The sequence below is a fragment of the Anabrus simplex genome, chromosome 1, assembly GCF_040414725.1.
Source record: "Anabrus simplex isolate iqAnaSimp1 chromosome 1, ASM4041472v1, whole genome shotgun sequence".
Taxonomy (NCBI): Eukaryota; Metazoa; Arthropoda; class Insecta; order Orthoptera; family Tettigoniidae; genus Anabrus; species Anabrus simplex.
In genome coordinates, this window is record NC_090265.1 from 29,182,076 (window position 1) to 29,199,201 (window position 17,126).

At 38.5% G+C, this 17,126-nt stretch overlaps 1 protein-coding gene across 2 annotated transcripts in view; it reads left to right on the top strand.

Moving 5' to 3' along the window:
• Positions 1–17,126, top strand: part of LOC136883627 (tetratricopeptide repeat protein 1) — a 38,317-nt gene that overhangs the window by 20,710 nt on the left and 481 nt on the right. The gene's annotated exons all lie outside the window — the stretch shown is intronic.

Below are 17,126 nucleotides of genomic sequence, written 5' to 3' on the forward strand. Positions count from 1 at the left end.
ATTTTGTATTTTGTTAATGTAACTGCTAAAGAATGGACATTTCAAATTACAGTATGTACTGTACTGTATTGTAGAAACTATTTTCTGCAGACGGTTGAGGCGCTGGCCTTCTGACCCCAACTTGGCAGGTTTGATCCTGGCTCAGTCCTGTGGTATCTGAAGGTGCTCAAATACGTCAGCCTCGTGTAAGTAGATTTATTGGCACATAAAAGAACTCCTGCGGGAGAAAATCCCAGCACCCAGGCGTCTCCGGAAACCGTAAAAGTAGTTAGCGGGACGTAAAAGCAATAACATTATTATTAGAAAATATTTTCCGGTTAATCCGAAAATTTCGTAATCCGAACAGGCTGCGGTCCCAATTAGTTCGGATTAACGAGACTCTACTGTACATTGAAATTTATAGACCTCAGAAATACAGGAAACAAAAAATCAAGACATGAGAGCTAAAGAATGCAGAGAAACAAGTTGAATACACTAAAAAAGTGACCAATAAATTACCATCAGATGCATTACAAGAAGGCAACATCGGGTGGACTAGATTCAAAGAAAGCATTGCCGGAGCTGCAGTAGAAGTTTGTGGTAAAACTAATAGCAAAATGAAGGTAAAAGAAACTCCTTGGTGGAACGATCGGGTGAAGATTGCTGTGAAAGCGAAAAATGAAACCAGGAAAGCCAGAGACAAAGAAATGCAAAAAGGAAGTCAAAGGAATGAATCTAGAGTAAACGAACTGCAGCAGAAATACAGAGATCAGAAGCTACGAGTAAAAAAAATTGTGGCCGAAGAAAAACAGAAAGCTTGGAATGATTTCACAAACTAGAGCAAGACAGCAAAGCTAATTCTAAACTACTTTACCGAACAATACGAAACATAAGAAGAGACAATGAATACATAACAGTAATAGAGGAACCAGATGGTTACATAGTTAGGGAAGAGACAGAAATAAGGAAGATCATGAAATCCTATTTTGATAATTTATACAACAGTACTGGGAAAGACTCCAATGATGTAACCACGCAGGTCAGTTTAAGCTGCAATGATGAGCCTGACCAAGAAGGAAGGAAGGGTGAAAGGGTACTGCCTTGTTGCACTCCTTTAGTGGTTAGGAACCAATCAGAATTACTGTTTCCTATCTGTATGCAACTGCAGCAGTCTTCATAAAGCATTTTAACTTTCTGGATAAGCCCTTTGGGTACATTTTTCTTTCTTAAGCATTCCCATATAGTCTTCCTTGGAACACTATCAAATGCTTTTTCGAGATCCAAAAACACTAGTGTTAAGTCTTTGCCCTTCTCCCAATCACTTTATTGTCTCATGGTTTGAAAATATTTGAGAAAATACTTGAAAAAAGGCTAAGGAAAGTAATGGAACCACAACTACAGGAAGAACAATATGGATTCAGAGAACACCGATCAACTACCGATCTCATATTTGCACTTAGAATACTGTTAGAAAAGGAAGGAAGTAGAGACTACCCTTAATAGTATGCCCAAACAAAGATCAACAGGATTTGATAAAATAAGTGCAGATATGATCAAAGCAACTGGTGCAATAGGAATACAGTGGCTTCATAGAGTAATTAATGCAATATGGAAGGATAGGAAAGTCCCAGATGATTGGAAAAAGGGAATAATAATACCTCTCTCTTCAAAAAAAGGAAACCGGAGGAAATGTAGCAATTATAGAGGGATCACTTTGTCTCATGGTTTGAAAATATTTGAGAAAATACTTGAAAATAGGCTAAGGAAAGTAATAGAACCACAACTACAGGAAGAACAATATGGATTCAGAGAACACCGATCAACTACCGATCTCATATTTGCACTTAGAATACTGTTAGAAAAGCATTGGGAGAAGGGCAAAGACTTAACACTAGTGTTTTTGGATCTCGAAAAAGCATTTGATAGTGTTCCAAGGAAGACTATATGGGAATGCTTAAGAAAGAAAAATGTACCCAAAGGGCTTATCCAGAAAGTTAAAATGCTTTACGAAGACTGCTGTAGTTGCATACAGATAGGAAACGGTGATTCTGATTGGTTCCCAACCACTAAAGGAGTGCAACAAGGCAGTACCCTTTCACCCTTACTTTTTATTACTGTCATGGATGAAGTCATGAAAGAAATTAAGCAGAAGAACAATATGGACATCAATGCATTTGCAGATGATGTAGTAATTTGGGGAAATACAGAGAAGGAAGTCCAAGAGAGGGTGAACACCTGGAATGAACATTTGAAAGCACACTGATTAACAATAAATAAATCGAAAACTGTTACTATGTCTGTCAACAGGCAGAAGAAGAAAGGAAAAATAATGCTGGAAGGTACACAGCTGGAAGTAGAGCAATATAAATATCTTGGGTGCATCATTTCAAGTGATAACAGAATACAGCATGAGATTAACAACCGCATTTAAAAATCAGCTCAGTTTTACCATCAAGTTTGGAACCTCCTCTGGAACGAACAAGTTCCCTTAATATCAAAGCAGATTTTATTCCAATCATACTTCACCCCCATAATAACGTATGGCCTAGAAACCTGCACAACAACCCAACAAGTGGATAGCAAACTACAAGCCGCAGAAATGAAGTTCCTACAAACTATGGTACAGAAGACAAAAAGGGACAGGGTAAGGAATGAAAGAATAAGGGAGGAAGCTGGTGTGTACCCATCCCTGAATGAAAAAGTGACAAGGGCCCGTTTGAAATGTTTTGGCCATGTCAAACGAATGGACGATGGAAGGACAGCAAAACAATGGCTACACACAGTCGTGGCTGGAAAACGACCGGTAGGAAGATCTAGGAAGAGATGGCTGGACCAAGTGAAAGGAGACGTAGGGACAAGAGGAGTCAGCTGGGATGTCGTCTTGTGAGAAGAGTGGTACATGGACAGACAGAAGTGGAGAGAGCTCGTAAACCATACCCGGGCAACTGGAGTGGAAAACTGATGATGATGATGATAGTGTTTATAGTGTGCTGTGTCTTCTGGTATGGGTTAGAATAAATTTGTTACTTTCACTTTCCTGTCTGTCTCATCCTTGGCTTTGATGATATGAAAGTGACAAGGTATGAGCGATGCTAGTAGTACCATTCCATATGCAGCCAGTCCCTGTTATGAATGGTGGTAAAAGATTGCTCGTAGGGTCAGTGAGCTGGGCAGACTGATATGTAATGGCAAATTCTGGCTCAGCAAGGAAAGCAATGGGAAACTGCCTCATTTCTGTAGTATGCCTCTTCAGTGATGCCTAGGCTGTCTATAGTAGTTATTGGCGGAGCTGTTGAGGATCAAACCAGCCTTTGGGCTGAATACCCAGCATATTGCACATGCCACAAGAATGTAATGTGAAATATTCTTGCTGAGGTTTGTGAAAAGAAAACGTGGATCTCAGTTGAGGAGCAATGGGTATTTTGGGAAAGTACAAAATGAACACTGTCGTAAGAACAGTGGAGCCTGAAGGTGGAATGCCGAGAATATTTTTTCTGCTAACGTCTGAGCAGTTTGAAAAAGTTAACAGTACAACTCGGTTATTCACCAACTCTCTAAATTATCTAGGTTCCAGGTGAAGTTGGAAGTGTTGTCAGTGAACGTTGTTTATGTGAATATGTATTATATAGAATTGTACAGTTTTCATTGTGTATATTTGTGTACTTTTTAAATATTTATATATCTTTAATTTTAGATTCATATCTATTGTACATAGCTCAGATCGTTGTAATTCGGCGTTATGTTGTTGCTGATCCTGAATGAATAAATAAATAAATAAATAAATAAAAAAAAAGTGCTAGTGTTTTGTCTGCAAATCTAGATTAGCTGAAACTCAGTCAAATTTGTCAAGTTTTGAAAGGTGATCTCTCAGTAGACATAAGTCCATCTATATTACCTTGATTTAAATATGCTCCCATCACATCAGTTGACATAAAGCGATCCTTTTTTCTGCAGTGAAGTATACTCTTGTCTGATAGGAGGCAGAGTTGTTCCAATAACGTCTTGTGGTGATGTACAGTAATATAAATTAATCTGTTTGAAAAGTCATGGTGTTTGCTAGACTTTGAAGAATCATTTTTTGGTATCGTAATGTATGAAAATGTTGTTTATGTTATCAGTATATCTAAAACCAAACCCCATGGCGCAAGAGATGGCCTTTCAAGCGACTGCTGCTCAGCCCAAAGGCGTGCACATTACAAGGTGTCATGGTCGGCAGGACGAATTATATCGGCCGTTATTCTTGGCTTTCTAGACTGGGGCTGCCATCAGATAGCTCCTCAATTATCATGTAGGCTGACTGGACCTCGAACGAGCCCTCAGGTCCAGGTAAAATTCCCTGATCTGGCCGGGGTAGAGGCAGACTCGCTACCACTAAACCGTGGGGCCGGCTGTTAGTATATCTAATAAATTATGTATTTTAAGTTGCCTTTATTTCTTCTTATTGTAATGCCTATTTTTCATGTTCTGTCATGCCTTTTTAGCCTATTTTAACAATTTTAAGTGCCTAAACATCCAAGCTGGAGTGAGTGATAGAAGCAGGCGTGTTTAGTGACCAGTTGAACACAACACAAAAGCATGTTCATTGTAAAGTGATATGTGAAGCACGATTCGTGGAAATCTGTGCAGAACTGTTTACACAAGAGTTAAAACCACAGACATATAGGTGTAGACTGGCAATGAGCAGCAGGATTCTGAAGCCAGAAGCAGGCAGCCGCTGCCATCTTGCGTCACTACACTATCTTGATATCATCATCATCATTTCCCTTTATCAGCTGTAGCCGGGTAGGGGCAAATATGGTTCCTCTCCACTTTCTTCGGTCTTTCCACCACTCCTCCTCCAACACTGTGTCCCAGTCCAGGTTTCTTTCTGTAATGCTGCGTTGGCTGGTATCCTTCCATCTCAATCGTGGTCGTCCACGGCTTCTCCTTCCTTGGATTTGCATTTCCATCACATTTTTTGGCATTCTTTCGTCGCTCATTCGCTTTACGTGCCCAAACCATCTTAGTCGGCTCTTCTCTATTCTATCATTCATTTTTTCCACTCCAATTTCTTCCCGGATTTTCTCATTCCTTATTTTGTCTCTTCTACTCTTCTGTATCATACTCCTCAAGAACTTAATTTCAGCTGCCTGTATTCGACTCTCATCCTTCTTTGTCATTGTCCAAGTTTCTGCTCTGTAAGTTGTTATGGGTACGTAATACATCTCGTACATAGTATCCTTTGCTTCCGTTGGCACATCTTTGTCCCATAACATGTTTCTTACACTATGATAGAAACAACTTCCAGCTTGAATCCTTTTACTAATCTCAGCATCCAGTCGAGCATTCTCCATTAATTCACTCCCCAGGTATTTAAACGTTTCCACTACTTCCAGGGGCTTGTCTGCAAGTCTAATCTGACCTTTCCCTTCTTTCTCCCCTCTAGTCATAACAAGAGTTTTACTCTTTTCTACACTTATTTTCAATCCACATTCTTCAATCTTCCCATTCACCACATTCAGCTGTTCTTGAACCTTCCTGTCGTCTTCTCCCCATATCACAATATCATCTGCAAATAACATGTTCATTTCTCTTCCTCCATATGCTGCTTTTGCTGTTCTCATGATGTCATCCATTACTATTGTAAACAGGATTGGTGATAGAACACTTCCCTGTCTCAGCCCATGAGTTATTTTGAACCAACTTGTCCTGCCAACTTGTGTTTGCACGCAACTACAACATTCCTTATACAATGCCATGATCATTTTTATTAATCCCTGTCCAATTCCTTTTTGTACCAGACTGTCCCAAACTTTCGTTCTGGGGACACTGTCATATGCCTTTTCAATATCAATGAATGTCATCACCATATCATTTCCGTACTCCTAATGCTTTTCCATTAGTTGTCTCATAATGAAAATGGGCTCTATTGTTGACCTTCCACTTCTGAAACCAAACTGATTTTCCTGTATCTGCTTCTCAACTCTCAACCTTATTCTACTTTCCAGTATCCTTTCCATTATCTTAGCAACATGGGATATTAGAGTAATTCCCCTGTAGTTCTTCAAAACTTTCTTATCACCTTTCTTGAAAATTGGGATGATTATTCCTGTTTGCTAATCCTCAGGGACCTCCTTATTCTCCCAGACATTCCTGAGAACCCGATATGTCCACTGCAGGCCTACAGCTCCAGCTGCCTTTATCATCTCCACTGAAATTTCATCTATTCCAGCAGTTTTTCCATTCTTCATCTTTCTTACTGCCATTTCAATTTCATTCATTGTAATTTCTTTATCCATTTCATCAACTAATTGCCTTTCGTGGTCGTCCATTGAATGACGTGTCATCCGTTCTTATGTTCAGCAGCTTCTGAAAATACTCTCTCCATCTATTTCTTATTTCTTCTGGCTTTGTTAAAATTATGCCACCTTCATCCTTCACAAATCTGGTGTTTACTTGATCTCTCTTTTTGTTTCTTAATATACCATACAGTAATTTCTTGCTGCCCTGTGTATCATCTCTCAATTTCTGTGTGAATAAGGCCCAGCTTTTCCTCTTTTCTCCTCCACTACTTTCTTGGCCAAATTCTTTGCCTCCACATATTTTCTTCTACCTTCTTCAGTCTTAGATGTTTTCCATGCTTTCCATGCCATTTTCTTTTCCTTCACTTTAATCTTTACCCTATCATTCCACCAGTGTGTTTCTTTTGATGTATTAACATAAAATATATTAAAATAGTTAAAAGCACATCGAAATAATAACAGTAATACTGATTAATTAAACCTATTAGCCCCTTTATTTTACTGTTAGAAAATGAAACATTGGTATATCAATTTATAAATGGTTAAGAATAACCATTCTTTTAAGACTGATCTATGGTCAGATCTGTTTCCATTCAACTCTCTTACAGCATGATTCACGCGCATGCGTGTCCATTGGGTTTAGATCTAAAGCATGTGAGCTAACCTAGAAAACAAATTTCTTTCAAACAAATGGGCTGTGGCTTTATTATCATTAGATATGTTTCCTTTCATGGCTGAGCTTAAACTGTTACGTGTATTTTCTCTAAAATACATTTCAGTAAGTTTTCACACATGAACATTATCTTTCAGAGGAACATAGAGATTACCCCCACAGTATTCTTCAAAGAAATGAATGGATAAGAATTGACTTTTCATATAGTTGCTTCCTTACAAGTATCACATTGTAGAGAATTGACTAACATTTTTTACCACATATCCTGAGTAATATTCAATAATATTCAGTGATATTAAAACCTAACACCTATCGATTTGTGAAAGCTTACTAATCTTTCCACTCTAATTTTGACAGTAATTTTGACATCTTTACAACATACTGTATTCTTAAAGAATAGAAGAGACCAAGACCACTGTTACTAATATAACCAAAACAAAAACTCAACCTATAACCAAGTGTTGCAGTAACATTATTATTATTATTATTATTATTATTATTATTATTATTATTATTATTATTATTATTTCATCAATTTATGAAGGCTCGACTTGTGCTGATAACATAATGGGCTGGCTCAGCCTAAGCAAGGAGTCCCCTTCTTGATTATGAAACTATACAGATATCTACAAATATTTACTGAAAATGAAAACCTACAACCTATTTTCCAGTCATTGACCGGGTCAGGGATGGAATGAATGAAGCAGATATAGGCTATTAGTACGATGGGGTCGCCACTCCCAAAGTGATTTATTAATGACTGATAGATGCTATGAAATGAGAATGGAGTGTGTTGCTGGAATGAAAGATGACAGGGAAAACCGGAGTACCCGGAGAAAAACCTGTCCCGCCTCCGCTTTGTCCAGCACAAATCTCACATGGAGTGACCGGGATTTGAACCACGGTATCCAGCGGTGAGAGGCCGACGCGTTGCCGTCTGAGCCACGGAGGCTCACAAATATTTACTACAGATTATTATTTCTTTCTTAATTCATTTACGCTCCAGGGTTACTTTTTCCCTTGGACTCAGTGAGGGATCCCACATCTACCGCCTCAAGGGCAGTGTCTTGGTGCGTGACACTTTTAGTCTGGGGATACAACTGGGAAGGAGGACCATTACCTCGCCCAGGTGGCCTCACCTGCTAAGCTGAACAGGGGCCTTGTAGAGGGATGGGAGGATTGGAAGGGAGAGACAAGGAAAGGGAAGGAAGCAACCATGGTTTTAAGTTAAGTACCATCCCAGCATTTGCCTGGAGGAGAAGTTGGGAAACCACAGAAAACCACTTCGAGGATGGCTGAGGTGGGAATTGAACCCCTCTACTCAACTGACCTTTCGAGGCTGAGTAGACTCCGTTCCAGTCCCCGTACAACTTTTCAAATATCTTGGCAGAGCCGGGAATCAAACCCTGTCCTCCAGGGGTAACAGGTAATCACACTAACCACTACACCACACAGAGGCGGACATTATTATTATTATTATTATTATTATTATTATTATTATTATTATTATTATTATTATTATTATTATTATTATTATTATATCACATAGGGGCTAACACCAACAAATATACATCAGAAGGACGTTATCTCTGTCTCCCACATAATTACGGTAGGCATCTTTAATAGTAAATTTAATAGCAGTAATTACTGGACAAGAGTGCGTGAGCACATGTGAGCCACTTACCGGTGTATTGAAACTCCTGTTCCTTCGTTCTTCTTTCTTCGTGAATAGAAAAACCACACCCAAACACTATGCATATATTCACCATTCTAGCACACAGTAGTTCGCCGAAAATAAAAGTGAAATGTGCATAAAAACAACATAAACCAAAACTGCATGTAGCACAGTAACACATGTTTACAGTGGATCTGTAGTGACTTAAGATGGCGGTGGTCACAAGTTTCCGGCTTCACTAGCACCAATGCTTCGAGATACAGCGCTGCCAGTCTATTTACTATATGTCTGTGGTTAAGACTGAAAGTGTTTTGGCACAATCTCCAAAAGTCTGCAGTTCAACACTTTGTGGCAAAATAGCATAAATGGGCTCTGTAGTAAATAAAAAAAAAAAAACCATTACTATCTGAAAAGAGTTTGAACACCAGAAAACATTGTTCTGGTGAAGGAAAGCCTGGAATTAAGTCTGGCAAAATGTCAACGCCGTTTATCTGTGCAAGTGTTGAGTGAGAGATCGTTGTGTTGAAACATAAAAAAGGACATGCACCTGTATCCTTACATTTTTACTGTCGTGCATGCGTCGAAGCTTCCAGATGAACCTTCACCTGTTGAGTTTTGCCGGTGGTTTCTGAGTGAAGTGGAGTCAGGGCTTTTGATCCTCAGTTTTTCGTTTCTTCAGATGAGGCCTGATTCTGCCTGTAAGGATATGTGAACACACAGAACACATGCCATTATGCATCAGAAAATCCCCATCAGTACGTTGAAAAGGCATTGTGTGTAATCTCAAGATTGGTGTACGGTGTGCTGCGTTGACATCAATGGTGGCCATTTCCAGCATCTGCGAAGTTCATTAACCCGCTAGGGGTTGCATCACGGTCTTTTTGACTAGGTGCATACATTTTTATTCTTTCGAAATAGTTTCACGGTATAAAGTTTCATCTCTTCCTGTACCTTTCAGTGGACTCGTCCGCTACACGTGCTTACATATGCCGTTCCCCACTTTCATCACCAGTCACTCAGTGCAAAGTTTTTTTCTGTAAGCCTGGTCGTTTCCTCCGTGCTCGTCTCCTGGCGTTGTATTACACCGTCCTTTGCACCGTGTGCGACTCCTGACGTTCGCCGTCCGCGGTCTTTGTTGTTGGTATAGAAGTGTTTTATGAGTTTCATGGATATATTTCTCTTCAGTAATACAATATGTTTTGCTACAAAACCGGTATTTCATTTCACGGATATATTTTTCTTTAATAATACAATGTGTTTTTCATTGAAAACTCTTATTTTAATTCACGGATGTGTTTTTTCTTTAATAATATAATGTTTTTTGCTGTGTATTTTGTTTCATGGATATATTTTTACTCAACAGTACAGTGAGTTTTGCAAGAAAATTTGTATTTTGTTTCGTGGACATGCTTTCCTTTAAAAATACGGCTTGTTTTGTTTTGCTATAAAAACTGGTATTTCGTTTCATGGACATGCTTTCCTTTTTCAGTTTTTGCAGTATAAACAAACAGTTTTATATACATATTCTAGAAAACTGGACTACCACATGAAATCAATTCAAAAATGCATACCTTCAGCATTGGAAATAAAATCAGGCTTCAACATTGTAACATTCTGTTATCCTTGTTCACGCACTTGAATTTCTAATTCACTCAGAAAAGTTCGATAGTTTTCAGTCACAGAACAACATAATTACACATTATTCCCAATACCTAGCTCTGGTATGGTAACACTGAAAACATTCTCCTATGCAAGGACCTGCATGATATTTATGTCAATATACGGTCGTCATTTTCCTCACAGCACGGTCGGTGCTGTGTTTGGACTTGTCGAGCAAACCTTGCACGTACGCTGTGAGTGCCCTTCCTTCTTCATACCCACTGCAGTTATTCTGTGTGGAAAATAATCTCTACCTACTGGCCTTCCCGCAGATGATGCTCGTGATTCTTCCAGTAATTTCAGCAGCAACACTACACCCTGAATCATCTGCGAAATGTTCACAAAATTTCGATAGGGGAAGAAAAAATGGGTCTGTTCACAGGAGCAATATATCCTGTTTCCATTGTGTTCCCGTGCTTCTCACCTCCCTTCTTTTTGTGACTGGTTCTTTTTCTTCTTCACAATCACTCTCATACAGATCAGAGTCCGAATTGTTTACAAGTTCCATTATAATCTGTTCACTTATCCGTGGACTGTATGCACACGTAGGATTTCCTTTACTTGTACTAGGTCCAGGATCCATATCTCAATATACAGTATAAATCAACTACTTGAGAGATGATTGCAGACTGCTGACTCACTAGACTTTCATTCTAAATCTCTGAAGTCATATAATCCATCCTTAGAACACGTACGCATACATTTGAGCTTTTTTTTTAAATTTAAGAATTTCATTTTTTGTCCTATTGAACTGAGAGCGTAAGAGACAAGTGACATTTAATGCAAAATGATTTGAATCTTTAACTGCCAAGTTTATCTCGTACTTGGGTTTTGAAATGTTTATGCATTTTTAAAAGATTGTGTTTGTTGAGTCCTAACTCATGTTTGTACTACACTCGTACCAAGTGACATGTAATGAAAAAGTGACTACAAATTTGAATCTTTAACTGCCAAGTTCATCTCGAACTTATGTGAAGTTTGAATGTGTTATATGTATTTTAAAAGATTGTGTTTATTAAGTTCTAACTCTTGTTTGTACAATTTTATTTCACCTTTCATAGACTATTTTGAAGTGACATTTAATGAAAAGTGACTACAAATTTGAATCTTTAACTGCCAATTTCATCTCGAACCTAAGTTTTAAAATGTTATGTGCATGTTTGTTCTACACTCGTGGCAGGCGACATTTAATGAAAGAGTGTCTGCAAATTTGAATCTTTAACTGGTGTGTTGTGTGTTTTTTGGGGGATTGTGTTTGTTGAGTCCTAACTCATGTCCGTACAGTTTTGATTCACCCTTTATGGACTGTTTTGATGACTGACAAGTTCTGAACTTGTAATTCATGATTTTAGGTCTCTCTTTACTCTTATTTAATCACTAGCTGACCCTACACACGTCGTTCTGTCAAAAATAAATGACAATGGGATGAACTGAAATTCAGTCTGTACTGCACGCAAAAATCAAAATAATGCAAATGACGAATCATCAACATCAAATGAGTGAATTTTCTACTGCTACTAAAAGTTAGTAACAAACAACTGGAAAAACATGTTTCCATTACCTGCAATATTAATATCTTGATAGTGAATAAGGAAATGCTCAAATAGACCACAGCATATCACTACCCAGAAATAACTCTGATTGACTGTAACGTAGATGGGAACTGTTCAGCAGGTCTTCAAATCCCTCGCAGAGCCATAATTATCCCCCGTTTCAAATCAAGTAATTTGATAAGTTGATGGCATGAGGATAATGGGGCAAATCTTACTCCTCTTTCTTCGTAGGAAATAACTATCATAGAGGACACTGATTCCAATCAACACTATGAAGATATTTTTCATTGTAAAGCTTTAAGGTACACGATATTCTTGTTTCATTACCTGGCGCGTAAACAAACAAAGTTGATAGTTTTCCAACACGGGAACAGGCAACATACAATTGGCCATGCAGGAAACGTGGGTTTTCAAGATTAATGCCGCAAACACTCAGTGACTGCCCCTGGGATTTATTTATGGTCATAGCAAAAGCGAGCTGCACTGGAAACTGCAGTTGTTTAAATTCAAATGGTATGTCAGTCGGAATCATAGGGATGCGTGGTATCAAAACGTCTTCTCCTTTATTCTTCCCCGTTAGAATGGTTGCTTCGATCACGTTCAGTAATGTTTTCACCGCTAGCCGTGTGCCATTACAAAGACGCGGTTGGTTGATATTTCGCAACATTATGACCACTGATCGGACATTTAATTGAAAAATGTGAGGTGGCAATCCTGGCAAATGCAGCGAGTTCAAAAATTTGGGTGGATAGTTGACATCATCTTGGTTAGTAGTGGAATCAACTGATTTGTATGTCCTCAATTCACTGGCAATTTCATTTTGAATTTTGAAATTTAATTCATTTACATCTATGTTTTGGCAGTCAATATAGCTCGTTCGCTCAACTAAATTTGATCTGTGTAATTTTGAACAATGTTTGGGAACACCTCTTGAATGAGTTCGGTTTTGGATTCAATAAACCGACAAAAATTGACAGGAAAAGTAATGCAGCCAGTCAGAACGTCTCAAGGGAATTTGCCATTACCAATGTCAATGAAAAAAATGAAATAAAATGGCGTATGTCTTTTAGTGCTGACATGTTCGGCTCGCCAGGTGCAGGTCTTTAGATTTGACGCCTGTAGGCGACCTGCGCGTCGTGATGAGGATGAAATGATGATGAAGACGACACATACACCCAGCCCCCGTGCCAGCGAAATTAACCAATGATGGTTAAAATTCCCGATCCTGCCGGGAATCGAACCCGGGACCCCCATGACCAAAGGCCAGCACGCTAACCACTTAGCCATGGACCCGAACACCAGTGTCAGTTAGTTGTTTTGAAAACATCTCTCCAAATGGATCATTTTGCAACTCGACACGCATATTCTGGCTTAAATTTAGTATCTTGACGTGTTTCTACAAAACTGATGACTTTAAACATGCATTAAGTTCATCAGCTGGCGTTGACCGTGGAATCACTGGCAATGTTTGACGAAAATCTCCTGCTAACAAAATCATCGCTCCCCCAAATCGGTTTTGATTATTCCGCAGGTCGGAGTTTCGTTGCTTTGCATAATCAACGGAAATTTTAGCGCTGAATGGGCTGTTCGACCGCCTTCCAACAATGTAGCTGCAATGCCTGATGAAGCAAGTGCGAGTGCAATTTCATTGTGTGAGCGAATTGTTGCTAAAATCAATGAAATTAAGAAAGTTTTTCCTGTACCCCCGGGAGCGTCCAAGAAGTATATCCCTCCAGTTCCATCATTTACAACTTTCATTAGAGTATCAAATACATACTTTTATTGTTGGTTCAACAGCGGAAGATTTATTCGAACTGATTCTCTTAAAGCAGCGAGATCGTACAGTCTTTCGCGTTGCAACTCCTGATTAAAAGCGTTGTGCATCGGGCAATTGGGCGCGGCCATGCCTAATTGAGATAATACTTTGTTTGACATCATCAAGCACATGTTCTTAATTGATATCAACGCCTCATTGTACATTTCTTCACTGATTTGTAAATTTGTGCAGTCCGATTAGACTGAAAATTGGCTTGGCTGGCAGCATTTCGAGTTCTTCGACCGAAGTTGCTCCGCCCGCGTCTTATAGGTGGCATGAGTCTTGAAATGAGTATACTGTATATGAAAGCACACACAAAATAAACCAATCAACCAAAGAAATCGATGAACTTGTTTGTTGAGAAGCGAAGATTTAAAAACGACCAAGGTAGACAAAGGTCTCTAACTACGACACTGCGTGCGACTGTCTGGAGAGCGTACACGTGAAACCAAAACCGAAGCAGACATTCTTCCTGTCACAAACTGAGAACTAAGCGAGATAAGAACTTGGGGTTTGTTTTAAAAATAATTTCCATATCTGAAGACCATTTGTCTCTCTTTGACCCCCCATGCAAATTCAATAGCAAAGAAGTTGGCCAGCGGCTGACTTTTTCGTGCGTGCACATAAAAATCTCTGAACATGACTGAAAGGAAACACAAATAGTGCATGTTCTTATCATTTAAATTTAAAAACAAACTTATCTACGTCAAGCTGAAATGTTCCTTTATAAGCAGTGAAAAAATTACAAATATAGTGAATATAAAATAGGAGTTATGACATGATAAGTTCCATGCAATGAAGATTTTGCATTTGAGGTAACATTCCATTATATTAACATTTTCAAATTCAATTATTTTGTAAAACTTTTTTCTGTTAACGGCATCAAATGCGGCTTGAAATTTTGTACATAATCCGATATTCACCTATTTTAACCGATAATATTGAGATTTAAGGACATTTGGCAAACGCGCTGGATTAGAGGAGGACAGCGCCAAGCGCAAACGTGGGAGAAGGAAAGAGAGACGAACAGTTTTAATGGAAAAAGAGAAATGGGGCTTTTACCGTTTTTCCTGGCATTTTTTCCAATTTTTCTCTTCGTAAAAAACTTACTGGGACTTCAACGAATATTTGAAAAAAAGAATTAGCCGAATTGGTCCAGCCGTTCCCAAGTTTTGCGCTTAGCAACACATTTAGCGATTCATTTTTATTTATATGGATAATGCCTTAACATTTTGTGTAATGTATATGTTTGCTTGTATGCTCCTGTGCTTATTTCTCTCATTTTGACTGATGATGACGCTAAATAGCGTTGAAACTAGTTCCAGGTAAATATGTTGTAACTTAACCATTATAACATTTATTTGTATTGAAAAGGTGGGCCCTTTAAGTTACCGCTCTTACATTTGAGCTTATCGATCCAGAGCGTGCGAGGACTACGTATGTCAGCAATTAGGTGAGATCTAGCTGAGTGCACATGGCTACGAAACTTTGTCCCAAGGTTGCACCACCAATCACTATCGATCGATAACACCGCCTATCTCTAGTAAAGGAAATCGATAACACGTTAAAACAAAAACTAATTCGATAACATGAATAGCTTTCGAGTGACTGAATTTAAAATTTTGTGCTAGTAGTAGTATTAACAGCAGCACTCAGGGGCACACCACGTGGTAGTAATATTACTACCGCCGGGGGCATAGTGTTAAAGATACAAGGCGTTTTGCTACAAAAAATGGTATTTTGTACTCCCCAGTCTAATCAACCGTGCGCTACTCATCACGCAACTCTTTTGATGTGACTCCTCATGGGTTAGCAAGGGTCAATCCTGCATCAGTCCTATTGTAGATATTTTCTGGGCCAGTTTCATTTTACCCACTCCGTACAGGAAAATGACAAAGACCAGCAACAAGGAATATTCACTTGTAATTATGTGATGCTTCAAACTTGCCTACTTTTAACATTGCTGATAGCCACTGTTTTCATTTTAGGGATACTCAACTGCAACGCAATTTCTCCATGTATAAAATTACAGTCAAATATTTGGCCTGCTTTATAACTAAGAATTGTTAACAGCATCATCACGCCAGCAAGAGGAGTTCAATTATCTTATTTTATTGGAACTATCACACATGTTTAATATCTTTGTCTTCGCTTTATTAGAACCAAACATTTGTGCTCCTGAACATTCTCCAAACAAAAATTTTTATTAACTTATTCGCTAATCCGAATTACATTTTAATACATTGGAGATGGCCATATTTAAATGTGCTACCCTCAAGAAATTGCAGGACTTTTAATGGTTCTGAAACTTTTTTAGTGCTAGGATAAGACATGACTATGACAATTTTTGGAATATTTAGAAAGATCACACTTTCCTCTACACAAAAATGAGTTTTAATTATCATAATAGTGCAGCGAGTTTTAAATATAAATTTATGAAGATAATAAGTTTTACAAACAAAAAATCTGATGCAGCTTTGGATGCTAGTTCGGTTAATATTTTGAAATCTAATATTGTGGACACATCTACTGAAACACACTAATACAGATTCTAACCTAATATGTCTATTGGCACCAGTATTCTTGTTTACAACCAGTAATTTGCTTTCCCACTGTTCATTGTTTGACATGACAGGGTTGCATAGAGTTGCTGCAGGTACACGGGAAACACTCACATTTCTAGGAAGCGGTATAAACCAGTATTACAGAACCCACTTCAAGGAAGCGGTATAAACCAGTATTGCAGAACCCACTTCAAGGAAGCGGTATAAAACTATGTTACACTTCACACCAATTTGAAATTAGCTCATTATCTACATTTACTTGCCTGAAGCGCCAGAATCATCATGTTTACTTAGTGTGTAAGTGTTATCCTCATCCTCATTTTCAGAACTCTTGTCTTGCATAAGAACATCCATTATGGTTCGTTGTCGAAATTTTGTACACTTGAATTAGACATACTAAATATTCCCAAGAATTACACAAACAAACCTACCTCTCGAACAGACACCCTTCCTGTTCGCATGAACCGTACGTACTTTCCCGCCCATTTCATAGCTGAGAGTCAACGATGACTCAGCCCCAGGTTATGTAGGAACATGTCTGTGTTATCAGTGCCTTGAAAGAAGAGCTCCCGACTTATGCTTATAGAAGCATTCAACAGTATCCTAGTGAAGTCACAGCTTGCTGAAACGGCACCTACTATTTTTTAGCAACAGTGAAAACGTCCTTGAGATTCTATGCCTAGTGAAAACGTGCCCATAGATTCTTCGAGCTCTGTCAGCAGCAATGAAATAGCGCATCCGTAGTTTCTGTGAGTGGCGTCTCCAATGTGTTAATATAGCATCATCACGCCACGAAGAGCTTGATTACTATATTTTATTGAATTATCACTAGTGTTTTACATCTTCATTTTAATAGAACCAAATATTTGTGCTCCAGAACATTCTCCAAACAACAAAAAAAACTAACAAAAATTTTTAATTGATGT